The 19914-nt window shown below is 45.0% G+C and overlaps 19 non-coding genes across 19 annotated transcripts; all 19 read left to right on the top strand.

Moving 5' to 3' along the window:
• Nucleotides 1–4302: 4302 nt before the first annotated feature.
• Nucleotides 4303–4384, top strand: Trnas-aga (transfer RNA serine (anticodon AGA)). Its single transcript has one exon. It is a non-coding gene; the product is annotated as a tRNA-Ser (tRNA).
• A 234-nt stretch (nt 4385–4618) lies between these two features.
• Trnas-aga (transfer RNA serine (anticodon AGA)) lies at nt 4619–4700 on the top strand. The gene has a single exon. It is a non-coding gene; the product is annotated as a tRNA-Ser (tRNA).
• A 76-nt stretch (nt 4701–4776) lies between these two features.
• Nucleotides 4777–4858, top strand: Trnas-aga (transfer RNA serine (anticodon AGA)). Its single transcript has one exon. It is a non-coding gene; the product is annotated as a tRNA-Ser (tRNA).
• Nucleotides 4859–5422: 564 nt separating this feature from the next.
• On the top strand, nt 5423–5496 carry Trnar-ucu (transfer RNA arginine (anticodon UCU)). Its single transcript has one exon. It is a non-coding gene; the product is annotated as a tRNA-Arg (tRNA).
• A 978-nt stretch (nt 5497–6474) lies between these two features.
• Trnas-uga (transfer RNA serine (anticodon UGA)) lies at nt 6475–6556 on the top strand. Its single transcript has one exon. It is a non-coding gene; the product is annotated as a tRNA-Ser (tRNA).
• Nucleotides 6557–6632: 76 nt separating this feature from the next.
• Trnas-aga (transfer RNA serine (anticodon AGA)) lies at nt 6633–6714 on the top strand. Its single transcript has one exon. It is a non-coding gene; the product is annotated as a tRNA-Ser (tRNA).
• A 75-nt stretch (nt 6715–6789) lies between these two features.
• Trnas-aga (transfer RNA serine (anticodon AGA)) lies at nt 6790–6871 on the top strand. The gene has a single exon. It is a non-coding gene; the product is annotated as a tRNA-Ser (tRNA).
• A 76-nt stretch (nt 6872–6947) lies between these two features.
• Trnas-aga (transfer RNA serine (anticodon AGA)) lies at nt 6948–7029 on the top strand. Its single transcript has one exon. It is a non-coding gene; the product is annotated as a tRNA-Ser (tRNA).
• A 564-nt stretch (nt 7030–7593) lies between these two features.
• Nucleotides 7594–7667, top strand: Trnar-ucu (transfer RNA arginine (anticodon UCU)). Its single transcript has one exon. It is a non-coding gene; the product is annotated as a tRNA-Arg (tRNA).
• Nucleotides 7668–9953: 2286 nt separating this feature from the next.
• On the top strand, nt 9954–10035 carry Trnas-uga (transfer RNA serine (anticodon UGA)). The gene has a single exon. It is a non-coding gene; the product is annotated as a tRNA-Ser (tRNA).
• A 76-nt stretch (nt 10036–10111) lies between these two features.
• Trnas-aga (transfer RNA serine (anticodon AGA)) lies at nt 10112–10193 on the top strand. The gene has a single exon. It is a non-coding gene; the product is annotated as a tRNA-Ser (tRNA).
• Nucleotides 10194–10426: 233 nt separating this feature from the next.
• Nucleotides 10427–10508, top strand: Trnas-uga (transfer RNA serine (anticodon UGA)). Its single transcript has one exon. It is a non-coding gene; the product is annotated as a tRNA-Ser (tRNA).
• A 76-nt stretch (nt 10509–10584) lies between these two features.
• Nucleotides 10585–10666, top strand: Trnas-uga (transfer RNA serine (anticodon UGA)). Its single transcript has one exon. It is a non-coding gene; the product is annotated as a tRNA-Ser (tRNA).
• A 76-nt stretch (nt 10667–10742) lies between these two features.
• Nucleotides 10743–10824, top strand: Trnas-aga (transfer RNA serine (anticodon AGA)). Its single transcript has one exon. It is a non-coding gene; the product is annotated as a tRNA-Ser (tRNA).
• A 559-nt stretch (nt 10825–11383) lies between these two features.
• Nucleotides 11384–11457, top strand: Trnar-ucu (transfer RNA arginine (anticodon UCU)). Its single transcript has one exon. It is a non-coding gene; the product is annotated as a tRNA-Arg (tRNA).
• Nucleotides 11458–11922: 465 nt separating this feature from the next.
• Nucleotides 11923–12004, top strand: Trnas-uga (transfer RNA serine (anticodon UGA)). The gene has a single exon. It is a non-coding gene; the product is annotated as a tRNA-Ser (tRNA).
• Nucleotides 12005–12395: 391 nt separating this feature from the next.
• Nucleotides 12396–12477, top strand: Trnas-uga (transfer RNA serine (anticodon UGA)). The gene has a single exon. It is a non-coding gene; the product is annotated as a tRNA-Ser (tRNA).
• A 7032-nt stretch (nt 12478–19509) lies between these two features.
• Nucleotides 19510–19591, top strand: Trnas-uga (transfer RNA serine (anticodon UGA)). Its single transcript has one exon. It is a non-coding gene; the product is annotated as a tRNA-Ser (tRNA).
• Nucleotides 19592–19825: 234 nt separating this feature from the next.
• Nucleotides 19826–19907, top strand: Trnas-aga (transfer RNA serine (anticodon AGA)). The gene has a single exon. It is a non-coding gene; the product is annotated as a tRNA-Ser (tRNA).
• Nucleotides 19908–19914: the final 7 nt, after the last annotated feature.

Below are 19914 nucleotides of genomic sequence, written 5' to 3' on the forward strand. Positions count from 1 at the left end.
ACTTTTAATTTTTACTTTTACTTTTTTTTTGTTTTGAAATACTTTTCGGCAGCGACTTTACCGGTTGTTTAACGTCCGTGCCAAACGCCTGACAATTGAAAGTTTAGGCGTCCCGTCTAGTTTAGGCGTCCCGTCCCGTCTAGGCCACCAGCTGGCCAGACTCCCGTCGGCTTAGCCGGATTAGCGCGCTGGACTTCTAATCCAGAGGTTCCGGGTTCGAGACCCGGCAGGGATTATTTGGCTTAATATTTTAAAAAGCTAATCACTTAACTCTACATATTTTCATCCTAAATTGAGAAAACCGTTAACATCATCGTCTACGGCTTCTATAAAGTAAATCTAGAATGAAACAATCTGGATTGGTGCGTTGTATTTATCCTCGATTAAACATCGTTGCTTGGATCTGTGAATTTTATACAGCCACGAGTAAAACAACCGTGATATTAGTGCTAAATTAAACCTTTACCTAGTTTTGTGGTAATTATTATAAGAACGGAAATCCATACAAAACATCAGGGTCAGGATGGCCGAGTGGTCTAAGGCGCCAGATTCAAGCAGAGGCATAGTCGCTTTGTGCGGCTCTAGAGGCGTGGGTTCGAATCCCTAGTAGTAGACTAGATATCTGTTGAGATCTGCCCGCGGATGTTCGCATCCTGCCGACAACGCTGACATAAAATTACAATTTCATAAGTGATTCGAGAAAAGTGCGATTTTATCAATTTGCATTGATCATTAAGCACAGTTGTCGTGGCCGAGTGGTTAAGGCGACAGACCCGAAATGTGATGGGCTCTGCCCGCGTAGGTTCGAATCCTGCCCACAACGCTGACATAAATTTTCTTTTTCATAAGTGATTCGAGAAAAGTGCCATTTTATCAATTTGCATTGATCATTAAGCACAGTTGTCGTGGCCGAGTGGTTAAGGTGACAGACTTGAAATCTGTTGGGATCTGCCCGCGTAGGTTCGAATCCTGCCCACAACGCTGACATAACGTCTAGTCGTAGCCAGCAAGCGAACTTGAATGGAATAGAGCACTGTTAATGGCGTTATTTCTCAAGGTTCGTACAAGCGTCACAGTTAGTTCCCACTCCCAGTTACTAAATGTTTTGGGTTCAAATCCCTGCCCAAGCGCTGGTCGTCTATTCTTAGAAAATAAAACGAAATTATCCTACAAGACTTTGAAAGTTTAAGTGTGCAACAAGACTCTACAAAATTGAAGTTCAGTAACACACAAAAATTTCAGTCCCACAATGAAAAAAGGTGGAAAGGTATAAATCTACCGATAAGGTTGGACGTAAGCGATGGCGCAGTGAAAATAGCGGAGAACAGCAAATCAAAGGTTTTCGGTTCAAGCCTCTGGCCATCCAAGCCTAGTCCAAGAAGATTCTGTCGCATAGTTCCCACTCGAAGGTAGGCCACTGAAGGTTTTGGGATCAAATCCCTGCCAAAAGGCTGGTCTTCTTTTCTTAGAAAATAAAACGAAATTATCCTACAAGACTTTGAAAGTCGAAGTGTGTGATAGGACTCCACAAAATAGATTTTAACTCACATAAAAAAATTTCAGTCCCACAATGAAATAAGGTGAAAAGGTATAAATGTACCAGTTGTCAGTGAAGTAAGCGATGGCGCAGTGAAAACATATGCTAGCAGCAAATCAAAGGTTCTCGGTTCAAACCTCTGTCCATCCAAGACTAGCCTAAGAAGATACCGTCGCATAGTTCCAACTTCCAGTTAGGTAACTCAAGGTTTTGGGATCAAATCCCGGAGCAAGCGCTGGTGTTCCTATCTTAAGATACGACGAATTATTCCTGAAAGACTTTGAAAGTCAGTGTAATAAGTAAGTAAAAATTTACTCACATAAAAATATTTCAGTCCCGCACTTTTCATGTTAAAAGATAGAAATCCCCCGGGTGGGTGGGTACACACACCAGCTAAGTGGAAATTTCAGTTAACAGCAAGGCAAAGGTTTGCAGAGGGCTTGCACTGCTTATCAGTCTTAACTTGTTATTTTGACTTAATTTACCTGCCGAATTAATGATCTGACTCCGTGGTTGCGTGCGGTTAGAATTCTCTAACCTAACGTTCTACTAGCCGAAAGCCTTTATGTTATTACAGATACAGTTTATCAGAAACAATCCTTTATTGTAGGAACTGTACAAATTCCGATTAATACACAATCACAAACTTAGCATTCACCATTTGAAACAAGTCTAAAACATTACAATTAACTCGACTAACGTAATACGTTCGTACGATTCTGTATCTCTGTCTGCGCGGTTACTCGCATATCAGTTCGAGTTTATAAAGCGGAGCGATGTGAACGGAAATATTCAACACAATATACACGAACATTTCAGAATGCGCGAACGATAAAATAAAGCGTTGGCAATGGGGATTATTTTCAGTTAAAACTCGGTTGTTATGAAATCACCTGGTAACGTACTAAACGGCGCTTTCACATGAAGTTATTTAGAGATAGTTTCCAAATATTATGCGACAACTGCAGTTTTCATCACTAAACAATACTTCAATAAATAACTGGCGAATACTTTCCCACGAATGATATATTGGTATTAAAAGTGGCTCCCAGGCCACTACAAGTTCACGGTTCAAACCCAGTGAAAATTCGGTGGACTTGGGTCGGTCGTTGGTCTAGACGGGGAGTCCAGCTAGGCCACCAGCTGGCCAGACTCCCGTCTAGAATGTAGAGGTTGGGGTCATTAAAATGCAGAGGTTGATTCAGCAGATGCAGAGTTTATCGGTCTTAACTTATGTTATTGACTTAATTAACCTGCTGCATTAATTATCTGACTCTATGGTTGCGTGCGGTTAGAATTCTCTAACCTCTTGTCAGCCGAAAGTTCTTATTATATTATAACAGATACAGTTTACCAGAAAAGGCTTTTATTGTAGGTGCTGTACACTTTCTCAATATTACGCATAACCAAAAACATAGTATTACCACTGCTAATAAGATGTCTATTGAATTACAATCACCATGACTACCGTAGTACGGTCGTTCAAATCTCTATAACTTTCCGTCTGCGCACTTCTCGCGCAGAAGTTCGAGCTTATAAAATATGGTGCGATGTGGCGGAAATATACGACAAAAAAGGCATTAACATTTCAAAGCGTGTGAGCGAGAAAAACAGTGCGTTTGCAATGCAAATTACATTCGGTTAAAGCTGGAAACAGTTTCTTGGAGTTTCTTGGAAAGGACCTGGTAACGTACTAAAAGGAGTTTTCACACGAAGTTATTCAGAGCAAGTTTTCAAATATACCAACGATAATTGCAGTGTTCTGAAAAAGCAAGTTCCTAAACTCCAATCACTAACTGGAAAACTCTTTCCCAAGAATGATGTGGTGGTATTGAACGTTTAAAAACTCCAACTCTTAACTGGAAAACTCATTTCCAAGAATGACGTAATGGTATTACATTTGCCACACAGGTCGCTACATTCCTCACCCGCTACGGAAGGAAAAAGATAACAATTAAAATGTAACATACTGAAGAGCTAGGCCACCAGCTGGCCAGACTCCCGTCTAGGCCACCAGCTGGCAAGACTCCCGTCGGCTTAGCCGGATTAGCGCGCTGGACTTCTAATCCAGAGGTGCCGGGTTCGAGACCCGGCAGGGATTATTTGGCTTAATATTTTAAAAAGCTAATCACTTAACTCTACATATTTTCATCCTAAATTGAGAAAACCGTTAACATCATCGTCTACGGCTTCTATAAAGTAAATCTAGAATGAAACAATCTGGATTGGTGCGTTGTATTTATCCTCGATTAAACATCGTTGCTTGGATCTGTGAATTTTATACAGCCACGAGTAAAACAACCGTGATATTAGTGCTAAATTAAACCTTTACCTAGTTTTGTGATAATTATTATAACAACGGAAATCCATACAAAACATCAGGGTCAGGATGGCCGAGTGGTCTAAGGCTCCAGATTCAAGCAGAGGCTTAGTCGCTTTGTGCGGCTCTAGAGGCGTGAGTTCGAATCCCTAGTAGTAGACTAGATATCTGTTGAGATCTGCCCGCGGATGTTCGAATCCTGCCGACAACGCTGACATAAAATTACAATTTCATAAGTGATTCGAGAAAAGTGCGATTTTATCAATTTGCATTGAACATTAAGCACAGTTGTCGTGGCCGAGTGGTTAAGGCGACAGACTCGAAATGTGATGGGCTCTGCCCGCATAGGTTCGAATCCTGCCGACAACGCTGACATAAATTTTCTTTTTCATAAGTGATTCGAGAAGTGTGCGATTTTATCAATTTGCATTGATCATTAAGCACAGTTGTCGTGGCCAAGTGGTTAAGGCGACAGACTAGAAATCTGTTGGGCTCTGCCCGCGTAGGTTCGAATCCTGCCGACAACGCTGACATAAAATTACGTTTTCATAAGTGATTCGAGAAGTGTGCGATTTTATCAATTTGCATTGAACATTAAGCACAGTTGTCGTGGCCGAGTGGTTAAGGCGACAGACTCGAAATGTGATGGGCTCTGCCCGCATAGGTTCGAATCCTGCCGACAACGCTGACATAAATTTTCTTTTTCATAAGTGATTCGAGAAGTGTGCGATTTTATCAATTTGCATTGATCATTAAGCACAGTTGTCGTGGCCAAGTGGTTAAGGCGACAGACTAGAAATCTGTTGGGCTCTGCCCGCGTAGGTTCGAATCCTGCCGACAACGCTGACATAAAATTACGTTTTCATAAGTGATTCGAGAAGTGTGCGATTTTATCAATTTGCATTGAACATTAAGCACAGTTGTCGTGGCCGAGTGGTTAAGGCGACAGACTAGAAATCTGTTGGGCTCTGCCCGCGTAGGTTCGAATCCTGCCGACAACGCTGACATAACGTCTAGTCTAGTCTAGTCTAGTCTAGTCTAATTTAGTCTGAGTCATATTTTTCAAAGCTTTTCACTTAACTGTACATATTTTCATCCTAAATTGAGCAAATCATTAACATCATCGTCTACGTCTTCATCGTTGCATGTATCTGTGAATGTTACACAGTCACGAGCGAAAACCACCGTGACATTAGTCCTAAATTAAGCCGTTTACTGGTTTTGTTGTAAGTATTATTAGAACGGAGATCCATATAAAACATCGAGGTCAGGATGGACGAATGGTCTAAGGCGCCAGACTCAAGCAGAGGCTTAGTCGCTTTGTGCGGCTCTAGGGTGTTCTGGTCTCCGAATCTAAGCGTGGGTTCGAATCCCACTTCTGACAGTAGTTTTGGAAAGTTTTACTTCACATATATGCTAACTTTGTGTCGGATTGCATTGATGTGAACAGTAAAATTGAACATTGCGAAATTTATTTCTTAGTTCCACAACGGTTCGATCAAGTAATTTTTTCCGATTTTCTAGACTGGATCGTTTTTTAAAGGGTAAAAGGTTGGTATGAGTTTGTCTCTGTGGCGCAATGGATTAGCGCGTTGGACTTCTAATCCAGAGGTTCCGGGTTCGAGTCCCAGCAGGGATGATTGGCTTAATATTTTAAAAAGCTAATCACTTAACTCTACATATTTTCATCCTAAATTGAGAAAACCGTTAACATCATCGTCTACGGCTTTTATAAAGTAAATCTAGAAAGAAACAATCTGGATTGGTGCGTTGTATTTATCCTCGATTAAACATCGTTGCTTGGATCTGTGAATTTTATACAGCCACGAGTAAAACAACCGTGACATTAGTGCTAAATTAAACCTTTACCTAGTTTTGTGGTAATTATTATAAGAACGGAAATCCATACAAAACATCAGGGTCAGGATGGCCGAGTGGTCTAAGGCGCCAGACTCAAGCAGAGGCTTAGTCGCTTTGTGCGGCTCTAGAGGCGTGAGTTCGAATCCCTAGTAGTAGACTAGATATCTGTTGAGATCTGCCCGCGGATGTTCGAATCCTGCCGACAACGCTGACATAAAATTACGATTTCATAAGTGATTCGAGAAAAGTGCCATTTTATCTATTTGCATTGAACATTAAGGACAGTTTTCGTGGCCGAGTGGTTACGGCGACAGACTCGAAATCTGATGGGATCTGCCCGCGTAGGTTCGAATCCTGCCGACAACGCTGACATAAACTTTCGTTTTCATAACTGATTCGAGAAAAGTGCCATTTTTTTATTTGCATTTGACATTCATCACAGTTGTCGTGCCCAAGTGGTTAAGGCGACAGACTAGATATCTGTTGGGCTCTGACCGCGTAGGTTCGAATCCTGCCGACAACGCTGACATAAAATTACCTTTTCATAAGTGATTCGAGAAAAGTTGGATTATATCTATTTGCATTGAACATTAAGCACAATTGTCGTGGCCGAGTGGTTAAGGCGACAGACTAGAAATCTGTTGGGCTCTGCCCGCGTAGGTTCGAATCCTGTCGACAACGCTGACATTAATATTCTTTTTCATAAGTGATTCGAGAAGTGTGCGATTTTATCAATTTGCATTGATCATTAAGCACAGTTGTCGTGGCCGAGTGGTTAAGGCGACAGACTTGAAATCTGTTGGGTTTTGCCCGCGAAGGTTCGAATCCTGCCGACAACGCTGACATAAATTTTCTTTTTCATAAGTGATTCGAGAAGTGTGCGATTTTATCAATTTGCATTGATCATTAAGCACAGTTGTCGTGGCCGAGTGGTTAAGGCGACAGACTAGAAATCTGTTGGGCTCTGCCCGCGTAGGTTCGAATCCTGCCGACAACGCTGACATAAACTTTCGCTTTCATAAGTGATTCGAGAAAAGTGCAATTTTTTTATTTGCATTTGACATTCATCACAGTTGTCGTGGCCAAGTGGTTAAGGCGACAGACTAGAAATCTGTTGGGCTCTGCCCGCGTAGGTTCGAATCCTGCCGACAACGCTGACATAAAATTACGTTTTCATAAGTGATTCGAGAAGTGTGCGATTTTATCAATTTGCATTGAACATTAAGCACAGTTGTCGTGGCCGAGTGGTTAAGGCGACAGACTAGAAATCTGTTGGGCTCTGCCCGCGTAGGTTCGAATCCTGCCGACAACGCTGACATAACGTCTAGTCTAGTCTAGTCTAGTCTAGTCTAATTTAGTCTGAGTCATATTTTTCAAAGCTTTTCACTTAACTGTACATATTTTCATCCTAAATTGAGCAAATCATTAACATTATCGTCTACGTCTTCATCGTTGCATGTATCTGTGAATGTTACACAGTCACGAGCGAAAGCCACCGTGACATTAGTGCTAAATTAAGCCGTTTACTGGTTTTGTTGTAAGTATTATTAGAACGGAGATCCATATAAAACATTGAGGTCAGGATGGACGAATGGTCTAAGGCGCCAGACTCAAGCAGAGGCTTAGTCGCTTTGTGCGGCTCTAGGGTGTTCTGGTCTCCGAATCTAAGCGTGGGTTCGAATCCCACTTCTGACAGTAGTTTTGGAAAGTTTTACTTCACATATATGCTAACTTTGTGTCGGATTGCATTGATGTGAACAGTAAAATTGAACATTGCGAAATTTATTTCTTAGTTCCACAACGGTTCGATCAAGTAATTTTTTCCGATTTTCTAGACTGGATCGTTTTTTAAAGGGTAAAATGTTGGTATGAGTTTGTCTCTGTGGCGCAATGGATTAGCGCGTTGGACTTCTAATCCAGAGGTTCCGGGTTCGAGTCCCGGCAGGGTTGATTGGCTTAATATTTTAAAAAGCTAATCACTTAACTCTACATATTTTCATCCTAAATTGAGAAAACCGTTAACATCATCGTCTACGGCTTCTATAAAGTAAATCTAGAATGAAACAATCTGGATTGGTGCGTTGTATTTATCCTCGATTAAACATCGTTGCTTGGATCTGTGAATTTTATACAGCCACGAGTAAAACAACCGTGATATTAGTGCTAAATTTAGCCTTTACCTAGTTTTGTGGTAATTATTATAAGAACGGAAATCCATACAAAACATCATCGTCAGGATGGCCGAGTGGTCTAAGGCGCCAGACTCAAGCAGAGGCATAGTCGCTTTGTGCGGCTCTAGAGGCGTGGGTTCGAATCCATAGTAGTAGACTAGATATCTGTTGAGCTCTGCCCGCGGATGTTCGAATCCTGCCGACAACGCTGACATAAAATTTCTTTTTCATAAGTGATTCGAAAAGTGTGCGATTTTATCAATTTGCATTGATCATTAAGCACAGTTGTCGTGGCCGAGTGGTTAAGGTGACAGACTTGAAATCTGTTGGGATCTGCCCGCGTAGGTTCGAATCCTGCCCACAACGCTGACATAACGTCTAGTCGTAGCCAGCAAGCGAACTTGAATGGAATAGAGCACTGTTAATGGCGTTATTTCTCAAGTTTCGTACAAGCGTCACAGTTAGTTCCCACTCCCAGTTACTCAATGTTTTGGGTTCAAATCCCTGCCCAAGCGCTGGTCGTCTATTCTTAAGAAATAAAACGAATATATCTTACAAGACTTTGAAAGTTTAAGTGTGCAACAAGACTCTACAAAATTGAAGTTCAGTAACACACAAAAATTTCAGTCCCACGATGAAAAAAGGTGGAAAGGTATAAATCTACCGATAAGTTTGGACGTAAGCGATGGCGCAGTGAAAACAGCGGAGAACAGCAAATCAAAGGTTTTCGGTTCAAGCTTCTGGCCATCCAAGCCTAGTCCAAGAAGATTCTGTCGCATAGTTCCCACTCGAAGGTAGGCCACTGAACGTTTTGGGATCAAATCCCTGCCAAAAGGCTGGTCTTCTTTTCTTAGGAAATAAAACGAAATTATCCTAAAAGACTTTGAAAGTCGAAGTGTGTGATAGGACTCCAAAAAATAGATTTTAACTCACATAAAAAAATTTCAGTCTCACAACGAAATAAGGTGAAAAGGTATAAATGTACCAGTTGTCAGTGAAGTAAGCGATGGCGCAGTGAAAACATATGCTAGCAGCAAATCAAAGGTTCTCGGTTCAAACCTCTGTCCATCCAAGCCTAGCCTAAGAAGATACCGTCGCATAGTTCCAACTTCCAGTTAGGTAACTCAAGGTTTTGGGATCAAATCCCGGAGCAAGCGCTGGTGTTCCTATCTTAAGATACGACGAATTATTCCTGAAAGACTTTTAAAGTCAGTGTAATAAGTAAGTAAAAATTTACTCACATAAAAATATTTCAGTCCCGCACTTTTCATGTTAAAAGATAGAAATCCCCCGGGTGGGTGGGTGGGTACACACACCAGCTAAGTGGAAATTTCAGTGAAAAGCAAGGCAAAGGTTCACGGTTCAAACCCAGTGAAAATTCGGTGGACTTGGGTCGGTCGGTGGTCTAGACGGGGAGTCCAGCTAGGCCACCAGCTCCGAGACCAGCTAGCCAGACTCCCGTCTAGGTCACCGGCCGGCCAGACTCCCGTCTAGGCCACCGGCTGGCCAGACTCCCGTCTAGGGATTGGTGCGTTGTATTTATCCTCGATTAAACATCGTTGCTTGGATCTGTGAATTTTATACAGCCACGAGTAAAACAACCGTGACATTAGTGCTAAATTAAACCTTTACCTAGTTTTGTGGTAATTATTATAAGAACGGAAATCCATACAAAACATCAGGGTCAGGATGGCCGAGTGGTCTAAGGCGCCAGGCTCAAGCAGAGGCTTAGTCGCTTTGTGCGGCTCTAGAGGCGTGGGTTCGAATCCCTAGTAGTAGACTAGATATCTGTTGAGATCTGCCCGCGGATGTTCGAATCCTGCCGACAACGCCGACATAAAATTACGATTTCATAAGTGATTCGAGAAAAGTTGGATTATATCTATTTGCATTGAACATTAAGCACAATTGTCGTGGCCGAGTGGTTAAGGCGACAGACTAGAAATCCGTTGGGCTCTGCCCGCGTAGGTTCGAATCCTGTCGACAACGCTGACATTAAAATTCTTTTTCATAAGTGATTCGAGAAGTGTGCGATTTTATTAATTTGCATTGATCATTAAGCACAATTGTCGTGGCCGAGTGGTTAAGGCGACAGACTTGAAATCTGTTGGGTTTTGCCCGCGAAGGTTCGAATCCTGCCGACAACGCTGACATAAATTTTCTTTTTCATAAATGATTCGAGAAGTGTGCCATTTTATCAATTTGCATTGATCATTAAGCACAGTTGTCGTGGCCGAGTGGTTAAGGCGACAGACTAGAAATCTGTTGGGCTCTGCCCGCGTAGGTTCGAATCCTGCCGACAACGCTGACATAAACTTTCGCTTTCATAAGTGATTCGAGAAAAGTGCAATTTTTTTATTTGCATTTGACATTCATCACAGTTGTCGTGGCCAAGTGGTTAAGCCGACAGACTAGATATCTGTTGGGCTCTGCCCGCGTAGGTTCGAATCCTGCCGACAACGCCGACATAAAATTACGTTTTCATAAGTGATTCGAGAAAAGTGCGATTATATCTATTTGCATTGAATATTAAGCACAGTTGTCGTGGCCGAGTGGTTAAGGCGACAGACTTGAAATCTGTTGGGCTCTTGCCGCGTAGGTTCGAATCCTGCCGACAACGCTGACATAAATTTTCTTTTTCATAAGTGATTCGAGAAGTGTGCGATTTTATCAATTTGCATTGATCATTAAGCACAGTTGTCGTGGCCGAGTGGTTAAGGCGACAGACTTGAAATCTTTTGGGCTCTGCCCGCGTAGGTTCGAATCCTGCCGACAACGCTGACATAAATTTTCTTTTTCATAAGTGTTTCGAGAAGTGTGCGATTTTATCAATTTGCATTGATCATTAAGCACAGTTGTCGTGGCCGAGTGGTTAAGGCGACAGACTAGAAATCTGTTGGGCTCTGCCCGCGTAGGTTCGAATCTTGCCGACAACGCTGACATAACGTTTTGTCTAGTCTAGTCTAGTCTAGTCTAGTCTTAGTCATATTTTTCAAATCTTTTCACTTAACTGTACATATTTTCATCCTAAATTGAGCAAATCATTAACATCATCGTCTACGTCTTCATCGTTGCATGTATCTGTGAATGTTACACAGTCACGAGAGAAACCCACCGTGACATTAGTGCTAAATTAAGCCGTTTACTGGTTTTGTTGTAAGTATTATTAGAACGGAGATCCATATAAAACATCGAGGTCAGGATGGACGAATGGTCTAAGGCGCCAGACTCAAGCAGAGGCTTAGTCGCTTTGTGCGGCTCTAGGGTGTTCTGGTCTCCGAATCTAAGCGTGGGTTCGAATCCCACTTCTGACAGTAGTTTTGGAAAGTTTTACTTCACATATATGCTAACTTTGTGTCGGATTGCATTGATGTGAACAGTAAAATTGAACATTGCGAAATTTATTTCTTAGTTCCACAACGGTTCGATCAAGTAATTTTTTCCGATTTTCTAGACTGGATCGTTTTTTAAAGGGTAAAAGGTTGGTATGAGTTTGTCTCTGTGGCGCAATGGATTAGCGCGTTGGACTTCTAATCCAGAGGTTCCGGGTTCGAGTCCCAGCAGGGATGATTGGCTTAATATTTTAAAAAGCTAATCACTTAACTCTACATATTTTCATCCTAAATTGAGAAAACTGTTAACATCATCGTCTACGGCTTCTATAAAGTAAATCTAGAATGAAACATTCTGGATTGGTGCGTTGTATTTATCCTCGATTAAACATCGTTGCTTGGATCTGTGAATTTTATACAGCCACGAGTAAAACAACCGTGATATTAGTGCTAAATTTAGCCTTTACCTAGTTTTGTGGTAATTATTATAAGAACGGAAATCCATACAAAACATCAGGGTCAGGATGGCCGAGTGGTCTAAGGCGCCAGACTCAAGCAGGGGCTTAGACGCTTTGTGCGGCTCTAGAGGCGTGGGTTCGAATCCCTAGTAGTATACTAGATATCTGTTGAGCTCTGCCGGCGGATGTTCGAATCCTGCCGACAACAATTGATTTTATCAATTTGCATTGATCATTAAGCACAATTGTCGTGGCCGAGTGGTTAAGGCGACAGACTTGAAATCTGTTGGGCTTTGCCCGCGAAGGTTCGAATCCTGCCGACAACGCTGACATAAATTTTCTTTTTCATAAGTGATTCGAGAAGTGTGCGATTTTATCAATTTGCATTGACCATTAAACACAGTTGTCGTGGCCGAGTGGTTAAGGTGACAGACTAGAAATCTGTTGGGCTCTGCCCGCGTAGTTTCGAATCCTGCCGACAACGCTGACATAAACTTTCGTTTTCATAAGTCATTCGAGAAAAGTGCCATTTTTTTATTTGCATTTGACATTCATCACAGTTGTCGTGGCCAAGTGGTTCAGCCGACAGACTAGATATCTGTTGGGCTCTGCCCGCGTAGGTTCGAATCCTGCCGACAACGCTGACATATAATTACGTTTTCATAAGTGATTCGATAAAAGTTCGATTATATCTATTTGCATTGAACATTAAGCACAGTTGTCGTGGCCGAGTGGTTAAGGCGACAGACTTGAAATCTGTTGGGCTCTGCCCGCGTAGGTTCGAATCCTGCCGACAACGCTGACATAAATTTTCTTTTTCATAAGTGATTCGAGAAGTGTGCGATGTTATCAATTTGCATTCATCATTAAGCACAATTGTCGTGGCCGAGTGGTTAAGGTGAAAGACTAGAAATCTTTTGGCATCTGCCCGCGTAGGTTCGAATCCTGCCGACAACGCTGACATAACGTCTAGTCTAGTCTAGTCTAGTCTAGTCTAGTCTAGTCTAGTCTTAGTCATATTTTTCAAAGCTTTTCACTTAACTGTACATATTTTCATCCTAAATTGAGCAAATCATTAACATCATCGTCTACGTCTTCATCGTTGCATGTATCTGTGAATGTTACACAGTCACGAGCGAAAACCACCGTGACATTAGTGCTAAATTAAGCCGTTTACTGGTTTTGTTGTAAGTATTATTAGAACGGAGATCCATATAAAACATCGAGGTCAGGATGGACGAATGGTCTAAGGCGCCAGACTCAAGCAGAGGCTTAGTCGCTTTGTGCGGCTCTAGGGTGTTCTGGTCTCCGAATCTAAGCGTGGGTTCGAATCCCACTTCTGACAGTAGTTTTGGAAAGTTTTACTTCACATATATGCTAACTTTGTGTCGGATTGCATTGATGTGAACAGTAAAATTGAACATTGCGAAATTTATTTCTTAGTTCCACAACGGTTCGATCAAGTAATTTTTTCCGATTTTCTAGACTGGAGGGTAAAAGGTTGGTATGAGTTTGTCTCTGTGGCGCAATGGATTAGCGCGTTGTACTTCTAATCCAGAGGTTCCGGGTTCGAGTCCCGACAGGGTTGATTGGCTTAATACTTTAAAAAGCTAATCACTTAACTCTACATATTTTCATCCTAAATTGAGAAAACCGTTAACATCATCGTCTACGGCTTCTATAAAGTAAATCTAGAATGAAACAATCTGGATTGGTGCGTTGTATTTATCCTCGATTAAACATCGTTGCTTGGATCTGTGAATTTTATACAGCCACGAGTAAAACAACCGTGATATTAGTGCTAATATTAGCAGGATGGCCGAGTGGTCTAAGGCGCCAGACTCAAGCAGAGGCATAGTCGCTTTGTGCGGCTCTAGAGGCGTGGGTTCGAATCCCTAGTAGTAGACTAGATATCTGTTGAGCTCTGCCGGCGGATGTTCGAATCCTGCCGACAACGCTGACATAAGATTTCTTTTTCATAAGTGATTCGAGAAGTGTGCGATTTTATCAATTTGCATTGATCATTAAGCACAGTTGTCGTGGCCGAGTGGTTAAGGTGACAGATTAGAAATCTCTTGGGATCTGCCCGCGTAGGTTCGAATCCTGCCCACAACGCTGACATAACGTCTAGTCGTAGCCAGCAAGCGAACTTGAATGGAATAGAGCACTGTTAATGGCGTTATTTCTCAAGGATCGTACAAGCGTCACAGTTAGTTCCCACTCCCAGTTACTAAATGTTTTGGATTCAAATCCCTGCCCAAGCGCTGGTCGTCTATTCTTAGGAAATAAAATGAAATTATCCTACAAGACATTGAAAGTTTAAGTGTGCAACAAGACTCTACAAAATTGAAGTTCAGTAACACACAAAAATTTCAGTCCCACAATGAAAAAAGGTGGAAAGGTATAAATCTACCGATAAGGTTGGACGTAAGCGATGGCGCAGTGAAAACAGCGGAGAACAGCAAATCAAAGGTTTTCGGTTCAAGCTTCTGGCCATCCAAGCCTAGTCCAAGAAGATTCTGTCGCATAGTTCCCACTCGAAGGTAGGCCACTGAACGTTTTGGGATCAAATCCCTGCCAAAAGGCTGGTCTTCTTTTCTTAGGAAATAAAACGAAATTATCCTAAAAGACTTTGAAAGTCGAAGTGTGTGATAGGACTCCATAAAATAGATTTTAACTCACATAAAAAAATTTCAGTCCCACAACGAAATAAGGTGAAAAGGTATAAATGTACCAGTTGTCAGTGAAGTAAGCGATGGCGCAGTGAAAACATATGCTAGCAGCAAATCAAAGGTTCTCGGTTCAAACCTCTGTCCATCCAAGCCTAGCCTAAGAAGATACCGTCGCATAGTTCCAACTTCCAGTTAGGTAACTCAAGGTTTTGGGATCAAATCCCGGAGCAAGCGCTGGTGTTCCTATCTTAAGATACGACGAATTATTCCTGAAAGACTTTGAAAGTCAGTGTAATAAGTAAGTAAAAATTTACTCACATAAAAATATTTCAGTCCCGCCCTTTTCATGTTAAATGATAGAAATCCCCCGGGTGGGTGGGTACACACACCAGCTAAGTGGAAATTTCAGTGAACAGCAAGGCAAAGGTTCACGGTTCAAACCCAGTAAAAATTCGGTGGACTTGGGTTGGTCGGTGGTCTAGACGGGGAGTCCAGCTTGGCCACCAGCTCCGAGACCAGCTGGCCAGACTCCCGTCTAGGCCACCAGCTGGCCAGACTCCCGTCTAGGCCACCAGCTGGCCAGACTCCCGTCTAGGCCACCAGCTGGCCAGACTCCCGTCTAGGCCACCAGCTGGCCAGACTCCCGTCTAGGCCACCAGCTGGCCAGACTCCCGTCTAGGCCACCAGCTGGCCAGACTCCCGTCTAGGCCACCAGCTGGCCAGACTCCCGTCTAGGCCACCAGCTGGCCAGACTCCCGTCTAGGCCACCAGCTGGCCAGACTCCCGTCTAGGCCACCAGCTGGCCAGACTCCCGTCTAGGCCACCAGCTGGCCAGACTCCCGTCTAGGCCACCAGCTGGCCAGACTCCCGTCTAGGCCACCAGCTGGCCAGACTCCCGTCTAGGCCACCAGCTGGCCAGACTCCCGTCTAGGCCACCAGCTGGCCAGACTCCCGTCTAGGCCACCAGCTGGCCAGACTCCCGTCTAGGCCACCAGCTGGCCAGACTCCCGTCTAGGCCACCAGCTGGCCAGACTCCCGTCTAGGCCACCAGCTGGCCAGACTCCCGTCTAGGCCACCAGCTGGCCAGACTCCCGTCTAGGCCACCAGCTGGCCAGACTCCCGTCTAGGCCACCAGCTGGCCAGACTCCCGTCTAGGCCACCAGCTGGCCAGACTCCCGTCTAGGCCACCAGCTGGCCAGACTCCCGTCTAGGCCACCAGCTGGCCAGACTCCCGTCTAGGCCACCAGCTGGCCAGACTCCCGTCTAGGCCACCAGCTGGCCAGACTCCCGTCTAGGCCACCAGCTGGCCAGACTCCCGTCTAGGCCACCAGCTGGCCAGACTCCCGTCTAGGCCACCAGCTGGCCAGACTCCCGTCTAGGCCACCAGCTGGCCAGACTCCCGTCTAGGCCACCAGCTGGCCAGACTCCCGTCTAGGCCACCAGCTGGCCAGACTCCCGTCTAGGCCACCAGCTGGCCAGACTCCCGTCTAGGCCACCAGCTGGCCAGACTCCCGTCTAGGCCACCAGCTGGCCAGACTCCCGTCTAGGCCACCAGCTGGCCAGACTCCCGTCTAGGCCACCAGCTGGCCAGACTCCCGTCTAGGCCACCAGCTGGCCAGACTCCCGTCTAGGCCACCAGCTGGCCAGACTCCCGTCTAGGCCACCAGCTGGCCAGACTCCCGTCTAGGCCACCAGCTGGCCAGACTCCCGTCTAGGCCACCAGCTGGCCAGACTCCCGTCTAGGCCACCAGCTGGCCAGACTCCCGTCTAGGCCACCAGCTGGCCAGACTCCCGTCTAGGCCACCAGCTGGCCAGACTCCCGTCTAGGCCACCAGCTGGCCAGACTCCCGTCTAGGCCACCAGCTGGCCAGACTCCCGTCTAGGCCACCAGCTGGCCAGACTCCCGTCTAGGCCACCAGCTGGCCAGACTCCCGTCTAGGCCACCAGCTGGCCAGACTCCCGTCTAGGCCACCAGCTGGCCAGACTCCCGTCTAGGCCACCAGCTGGCCAGACTCCCGTCTAGGCCACCAGCTGGCCAGACTCCCGTCTAGGCCACCAGCTGGCCAGACTCCCGTCTAGGCCACCAGCTGGCCAGACTCCCGTCTAGGCCACCAGCTGGCCAGACTCCCGTCTAGGCCACCAGCTGGCCAGACTCCCGTCTAGGCCACCAGCTGGCCAGACTCCCGTCTAGGCCACCAGCTGGCCAGACTCCCGTCTAGGCCACCAGCTGGCCAGACTCCCGTCTAGGCCACCAGCTGGCCAGACTCCCGTCTAGGCCACCAGCTGGCCAGACTCCCGTCTAGGCCACCAGCTGGCCAGACTCCCGTCTAGGCCACCAGCTGGCCAGACTCCCGTCTAGGCCACCAGCTGGCCAGACTCCCGTCTAGGCCACCAGCTGGCCAGACTCCCGTCTAGGCCACCAGCTGGCCAGACTCCCGTCTAGGCCACCAGCTGGCCAGACTCCCGTCTAGGCCACCAGCTGGCCAGACTCCCGTCTAGGCCACCAGCTGGCCAGACTCCCGTCTAGGCCACCAGCTGGCCAGACTCCCGTCTAGGCCACCAGCTGGCCAGACTCCCGTCTAGGCCACCAGCTGGCCAGACTCCCGTCTAGGCCACCAGCTGGCCAGACTCCCGTCTAGTCTAGTCTAGTCTAGTCTAGTCTAGTCTAGTCTAGTCTTAGTCATATTTTTCAAAGCTTTTCACTTAACTGTACATATTTTCATCCTAAATTGAGCAAATCATTAACATCATCGTCTACGTCTTCATCGTTGCATGTATCTGTGAATGTTACACAGTCACGAGCGAAAACCACCGTGACATTAGTGCTAAATTAAGCCGTTTACTGGTTTTGTTGTAAGTATTATTAGAACGGAGATCCTTATAAAACATCGAGGTCAGGATGGACGAATGGTCTAAGGCGCCAGACTCAAGCAAAGGCTTAGTCGCTTTGTGCGGCTCTAGGGTGTTCTGGTCTCCGAATCTAAGCGTGGGTTCGAATCCCACTTCTGACAGTAGTTTTGGAAAGTTTTACTTCACATATATGCTAACTTTGTGTCGGATTGCATTGATGTGAACAGTAAAATTGAACATTGCGAAATTTATTTCTTAGTTCCACAACGGTTCGATCAAGTAATTTTTTCCGATTTTCTAGACTGGAGGGTAAAAGGTTGGTATGAGTTTGTCTCTGTGGCGCAATGGATTAGCGCGTTGTACTTCTAATCCAGAGGTTCCGGGTTCGAGTCCCGACAGGGTTGATTGGCTTAATACTTTAAAAAGCTAATCACTTAACTCTACATATTTTCATCCTAAATTGAGAAAACCGTTAACATCATCGTCTACGGCTTCTATAAAGTAAATCTAGAATGAAACAATCTGGATTGGTGCGTTGTATTTATCCTCGATTAAACATCGTTGCTTGGATCTGTGAATTTTATACAGCCACGAGTAAAACAACCGTGATATTAGTGCTAATATTAGCAGGATGGCCGAGTGGTCTAAGGCGCCAGACTCAAGCAGAGGCATAGTCGCTTTGTGCGGCTCTAGAGGCGTGGGTTCGAATCCCTAGTAGTAGACTAGATATCTGTTGAGCTCTGCCGGCGGATGTTCGAATCCTGCCGACAACGCTGACATAAGATTTCTTTTTCATAAGTGATTCGAGAAGTGTGCGATTTTATCAATTTGCATTGATCATTAAGCACAGTTGTCGTGGCCGAGTGGTTAAGGTGACAGATTAGAAATCTCTTGGGATCTGCCCGCGTAGGTTCGAATCCTGCCCACAACGCTGACATAACGTCTAGTCGTAGCCAGCAAGCGAACTTGAATGGAATAGAGCACTGTTAATGGAGTTATTTCTCAAGGTTCGTACAAGCGTCACAGTTAGTTCCCACTCCCAGTTACTAAATGTTTTGGATTCAAATCCCTGCCCAAGCGCTGGTCGTCTATTCTTAGGAAATAAAATGAAATTATCCTACAAGACATTGAAAGTTTAAGTGTGCAACAAGACTCTACAAAATTGAAGTTCAGTAACACACAAAAATTTCAGTCCCACAATGAAAAAAGGTGGAAAGGTATAAATCTACCGATAAGGTTGGACGTAAGCGATGGCGCAGTGAAAACAGCGGAGAACAGCAAATCAAAGGTTTTCGGTTCAAGCTTCTGGCCATCCAAGCCTAGTCCAAGAAGATTCTGTCGCATAGTTCCCACTCGAAGGTAGGCCACTGAACGTTTTGGGATCAAATCCCTGCCAAAAGGCTGGTCTTCTTTTCTTAGGAAATAAAACGAAATTATCCTAAAAGACTTTGAAAGTCGAAGTGTGTGATAGGACTCCATAAAATAGATTTTAACTCACATAAAAAAATTTCAGTCCCACAACGAAATAAGGTGAAAAGGTATAAATGTACCAGTTGTCAGTGAAGTAAGCGATGGCGCAGTGAAAACATATGCTAGCAGCAAATCAAAGGTTCTCGGTTCAAACCTCTGTCCATCCAAGCCTAGCCTAAGAAGATACCGTCGCATAGTTCCAACTTCCAGTTAGGTAACTCAAGGTTTTGGGATCAAATCCCGGAGCAAGCGCTGGTGTTCCTATCTTAAGATACGACGAATTATTCCTGAAAGACTTTGAAAGTCAGTGTAATAAGTAAGTAAAAATTTACTCACATAAAAATATTTCAGTGCCGCCCTTTTCATGTTAAACGATAGAAATCCCCCGGGTGGGTGGGTACACACACCAGCTAAGTGGAAATTTCAGTGAACAGCAAGGCAAAGGTTCACGGTTCAAACCCAGTAAAAATTCGGTGGACTTGGGTTGGTCGGTGGTCTAGACGGGGAGTCCAGCTTGGCCACCAGCTCCGAGACCAGCTGGCCAGACTCCCGTCTAGGCCACCAGCTGGCCAGACTCCCGTCTAGGCCACCAGCTGGCCAGACTCCCGTCTAGGCCACCAGCTGGCCAGACTCCCGTCTAGGCCACCAGCTGGCCAGACTCCCGTCTAGGCCACCAGCTGGCCAAGACTCCCGTCTAGGCCACCAGCTTAGCCGGATTAGCGCGCTGGACTTCTAATCCAGAGGTTCCGGGTTCGAGACACGGCAGGGATTATTTGGCTTAATCTTTTAAAAAGCTAATCACTTAACTCTACATATTTGCATCCTAAATTGAGAAAACCGTTGTCGTGGCCAAGTGGTTAAGGCGACAGACTTGAAATTTGTTGGGTTTTGCCCGCGAAGGTTCGAATCCTGCCGACAACGCTGACATAAATTTTCTTTTTCATAAGTGATTCGAGAAGTGTGCGATTTTATCAATTTGCATTGATCATTAAGCACAGTTGTCGTGGCCGAGTGGTTAAAGCGACAGACTTGAAATCTCTTGGGTTTTGCCCGCGAAGGTTCGAATCCTGCCGACAACGCTGACATAAATTTTCTTTTTCATAAGTGATTCGAGAAGTGTGCGATTTTATCAATTTGCATTGATCATTAAGCGCAGTTGTCGTGGTCGAGTGGTTAAGGCGACAGACTAGAAATCTGTTGGGCTCTGCCCGCGTAGGTTCGAATCCTGCCGACAACGCTGACAT

Source organism: Clavelina lepadiformis, chromosome 1 (genome assembly GCF_947623445.1).
Source record: "Clavelina lepadiformis chromosome 1, kaClaLepa1.1, whole genome shotgun sequence".
NCBI classification, from domain to species: Eukaryota; Metazoa; Chordata; class Ascidiacea; order Aplousobranchia; family Clavelinidae; genus Clavelina; species Clavelina lepadiformis.